Source organism: Empidonax traillii, unplaced genomic scaffold (assembly GCF_003031625.1).
Source record: "Empidonax traillii isolate 1590-97213 ecotype Southwest subspecies unplaced genomic scaffold, ASM303162v1 scaffold869:size279042, whole genome shotgun sequence".
NCBI lineage: Eukaryota > Metazoa > Chordata > Aves > Passeriformes > Tyrannidae > Empidonax > Empidonax traillii.
In genome coordinates, this window is record NW_020956062.1 from 207,020 (window position 1) to 211,796 (window position 4,777).

The 4,777-nt window shown below is 55.1% G+C and overlaps 1 protein-coding gene and 1 pseudogene across 1 annotated transcript in view; both read right to left on the minus strand.

Annotated features, from left to right (window-relative positions):
- The window catches only part of LOC114067148 (glutamine synthetase), a 21,837-nt gene extending 21,440 nt beyond the window's left edge, over nt 1-397 (minus strand). The window contains exon 1 of the mRNA XM_027902412.1: nt 375-397. The gene's annotated coding sequence lies outside the window, so the exon portion shown is untranslated. The remainder of the gene's footprint in view (nt 1-374) is intronic.
- LOC114067149 overlaps nt 1-1,959 on the minus strand; it is a 4,116-nt pseudogene extending 2,157 nt beyond the window's left edge.
- Between the last annotated feature and the right edge of the window lie 2,818 nt (nt 1,960-4,777).

Sequence of the window (4,777 nt, forward strand, 5' to 3'; positions counted from 1 at the left end):
GGGGGGGAAGTTAATCTTCAAGTAACTTGAAGGCGAATCACACAAACCATTAGCCACAAACCTGCCTGGAGAACAGCAGGAGAAATGCCCCATGCCTGGAAGTGTCCAAGGCCAGGTTGGGGTTTAAGGTCCCTTCCAGCCCAACCCAGCCTGTGATGCTGTGATTCCACAATTAGAGCTAATGTGGATGGGAAAGGGAGGAATCAGGACCCCCATCCAGCCCTGCAGCTCTGAGCCCTTCATGTATAACCCCCCCTCACCCATCTCAGCCCTTACAAACCCCGACAGCATCTCACGGGGTCCCGCCCAGGGAGAGCTTTACCCTGTTACAATATTATAAATAAAACCTCACACACAGCCACAGGGAGACTTACCTCGTCCTCCCACGAGGGTCAGGCCCGTGGCAGAGCAGCAGAAGCACTGGAGCTCCTTCAGACTCCCAAGGGAACAGCTGATGGGCAGGAGGAGCCTCTGGTGACCCTCTGGCCGGGTGGTGGAAAGGAGAACTCTTGTAGCTGAAGCTCCAGCAGCTCAGAGAGCTGCAGGCAGCAAAGGCAGCAGCTGATTTATGAGAACGGCCGGATTTTGCTCCGAATCCTCCAAAAGCAGGAGCCTGTGGGGTTGCTTTCCCCGGGAGGTGCTGGGGAGGGGAGCACAGACCCTGCGAGGATGGAGGGGAAGCGGCTGTGTGACCCCACCCAGCACAGCCAGCAGGGTCCAGCCCCAGCAGGAAGCATCGAGGGGTGCAGAGCTCAGCAGGGCTGGGCTGACATCACTTCCCAAACCACGGGGTGAGCCGGGGGTTTCCAGGTACTGCAGACACTCATATCGAGTGGCTGGAACCCCAAAGGCAGAGTTTGACACCAAGGAGGGGGGTTTGTAGCATCCCCTATTTGACCCAGCCTGAGATCTCAGGTGCAGCATTTAAATCCAGCAGGTTTGGGTGCTGTTTACTCTTCTGGCTCAGTAAACGCTGCAGATTGGTGGGATTCCTAAGCTGTGGGTGGGGAGGTGTGTCCCCAGAGCACAACAAGCATCATTCTGCAGGTCAGAAAACGGCAGCTGCTGAAACTGTCTTCCTGCTCCTTTCCCAGGCAAAAGGAAACCCCCAAAGGGCCTCACTGAGATGTTCAGATGATCTCTGGTGTGCTGGTGCAGAAAGATTCTGGTCCAAGCCCAACCCTGAAACTGCCACCACCTTTGCTTTGCAAGGCAGGACACATCTGTAGCTGAGATTAAAAGCCCAGATGGTGAAATCCCAATGCTCCATCCCAATGAACTCTCTGGGACCTGATGGAAACAGTCCCTGAAGGGAAGTTAATCCTTGGATGGTCCAAAGCTGATGCTTTGAAGCCCCCCTGGGTGCTCCTGAGGGCAGCCAGCTCCGGGGTGACCGGGGCTTTCCCTGACTCCCTGCGGAAGGGCTGCAGACTGAATTTCAAGCTAAAAAGGAAGTTTCTAAGAAAAGTGTGGTTTAGTCTCTGTGCAGCCCACAGAGATTATTTTCAGCAGAGCCATCAGCCCCCACAGCCTCCTGGCCCGGGGCATCAGCAGCTGAAGCCACTCGAGGTGAGATCCTGCCCTGGGGTGCCTGAGGGGGAGCTGCAGTGGGCCAAGGGGCTGCATGTGGAGTCCAGAAAGTGCTGCTGCATGTCTTTTTTTAGGTTTCTGGGGGTGTTTGTCTTCTTCTGTTAATAAACAGCACAGCTCAGTGCAGGGGCTGTGCTGGTTTTGTGGAGGAGATGTTGCTGGTTACGGCACACCCGGGGTGTCTTCTTGGGAATTCCTGCCTGGAGTCACTCCTTGTGTGTCCTGATGTCACAGCACAGCCCCTCGGGGTGGGGGGGGAGTCACCCATCTCCTCTGCAAAGGGAATAAATATGTGTCCAAGGGTGCTGAGGGGTGAAAGTGCACAAACTGAGACCCAACCCCCCAGGGGCTGGAGTTACCTCGGCACATCGGCCACCCTTGGCTGTGCCCTCATCCCCCCCCAGGCCTTCAGCCAGCCCAGACCACTGTGCAAACACCAAAGTGAAGCTGAGCCTCTGCAGGGTCTGGACTCTGGGGGTCCACACCACTGAAGCCTGGTGGACCCCAAGCTCTCTGCCACCATCAGAGCACTCTGAACATTTGCAAAAAAAACCCCAAAGCAAACCTACAAGCACCTGAAACAAGACTCTGGCTTGCAATCCTCTGCATAAGGGATGAGAGGACAAACATCTGTGCTATAAATTCAGCATGGAAGATGCTTTCAGCCCTGCTGGATCACCTCTTCCAGCAGCAGCTTCCAGCTGGTGCCTTTTGCTGGCTCCCAGAACGGGAAAGCCAAAACCAGCAGAGAGAGGCAAGGGCTGAATGAGGACAGAGACAACCTGAGCACCACGTGTGGAAATGAGTTTATTGGAAGGGAACGTGATGATATTTGCAGGAATAAATCCAGCATGTGATCAGCAGAGCAAGGCAGTCCTGGCCCCTTCACCTTTCCTCAAGGATGCAACTGCCCAGTCAGGTCCATCTGTCCCTGCTCAGGTCTGTGTGTCCCACTGAGGACAGAGGAGCCCAGCGTGTCAGTGAGGCCAATTACTCCTGTCCCACTGGAGTCATGAATTTCAAACCTTTCTCCATAGCAAGTGCTCCCAGCAAAGTCACACAGGCTCTGGCAGAAGAGCAGGGAGAACATCCAGCTGCACATCCACCATCACACTCAACTCCAGGGACCAGAAACTCAACCCAGCACCCAGAAACACTTTCTGAATGTTTTCCCTCCTGCCACCTTCTCCCTCTGTTGCTGTCACCTGTGGCTGTACCTGCACAGATCAGGACAGGCCATGGAGGCCTCAGGGCCAGCGTCACAGTGTCACAGTGTCACAGTGTCACAGTGTCACAGGGCTGAGGCACAGCTTTGCAGGGAGTTTATGCTTTGAAACGTGCAGGAAACATTAACTGCCACTTCTTTCTCCTTTTTCAAACACGAGGCATGGACTCCAAGGTAGAAAATTCATCTCCCCTAGGTGAAAAGTAGAAGTTCACATCTGAGTTACTTATCCTGCTTTGGGGTAGAGGATCGGGAACTTCAGGAGCACAGTTCGGGCAGGTTCCTTGTGGTGTTTAACTTGGGAGGAGTCACATCACACCCCCTCCCACTCCCCTCTTTGCAGCACCCGGGTCTGGGTGCTGAGCTCAGGTGACTCCAGCCCTGGGTGACTGAACAAACACAGCGTCAACCAGCAGGAGCAATTTGCAAACAACCGAGCAGCAGACAAAATGTGCAAATGTATCTGGTGGCTACTTCTGGATAATGAATGCATAATCCATCCCGACTCCCTTCCCTATCTGCTTCTGGATAATGCGTCTGCGAGCCTGAGTCAGGTTCTTAAATGGCTGGCAACGAGAAAAACAGGCTGTGTTTGAGCCAAACATTATGTTCAGCAAATAAGGAGCAGTTTTGCCACGGACAGCTGCTGTGAGAGCCCAGTGTCAGAATCCCTCCAGCGCTCCACCATTCCCATCCTGCCCACGTGAGGTGCAGGATGCAACAGCAGACTTTTGCCTCTGAAATTTAATTTTAGGCCTAAACTGCAGGCTCCAAAAGAGCAATATGGTATTCCTTCCCCATCTATCTGCTCATTAGAAAGTGGCCCTTACATTTCTTTGGCTCGACTGCTGGGAGTGCTCCAAGGAAAGCTAATTACAAGGTCACTGCAGCAAATTGCAATTGGTGGCAAAACTCTGAGTCACTGGTTCAGGGCGTTTTCCCCCTTCCACCCCAGAGGAACTCATTTAACAGGCGTGAAGGAAAGCAGGAAAAAATTTACAGACTCTCGGTGCCTGAGGCTGAGTGGGGAGCCAGCATTTCCAAAGTGCCAGGAGTTCTTTCTGTGTGTCCCAGTTCTCCTGGGAGAGGTGGAAAACTGGACACCAAACATTTCCCAGTCGGTTTGGGAAATGAGGCTTACTGGCCACGCAGTCCTGGAGCAGGAGAAGAGGAACCTGAAACCCTCTGGAGGCTTCCCAGGGCCGCCCCTGCAGGAGCACGTTTCATTCTTCCCCCAGGAAATCTGCTCTCCGTCCCCTCAACCCCTCGGGGAGCTGAAAAGTCGCTTTGCTGTGTTGGGTGGCAAAGATCCCACCTCGAGTGACGCTGCTGAGGCGTCTGCACTGCAGCTCCTCACCCTGCAGGGGTGAATTCCCAGGAGGAAGGGGCTCATTCCTCCCCAGCTGTGTGTTCTCAGGGAGGAAAGGTGCAGGTGGCAGGTCCCAGTGCCTGGAAGATGCTGCTGTGTGGGGTGGTGAGGTGGGGCACACCCTGAGGGGCGGCTCCTCCGGCTCAGCCCTCTCTCCCCACGCTCCCAGCAGATCCATCCTCACGCTTTCCGGATGATCCTTCCCGGTTTCCTCCAGTCCCTGTACCTCTCCCTGCGCACAGAGTGGACCAGGGGCCTGGAGAAGCTGGAGGGGCTGGACCTGGTGGCGTTGCTGTGGAGGAACAAAGTGAGACATCGTTACAGGGTATGGGACAGAGCCGGGGCACAGCTGCTGCCTCCAGGGGAGGCTCCTGAAAGCACAGGGGATTTTTAGTTCACCCCCACTGGTGCAAAGAGAAGGGCCAGTGCTGGATCCTCAAGGTGCCTGGACTGCAGAGACCCAGGGCTGAGCCTCCCCTGAGCACCTGAAGTGGTGGCAGGAACCTTCCCTGTCCCAGCCTTCCCTGTCCCAGCCAGGAGGTCTTGGGAGGAGCTGCTGAACTTGAAGTGCATGAATGTGAGCTCAGACTCCC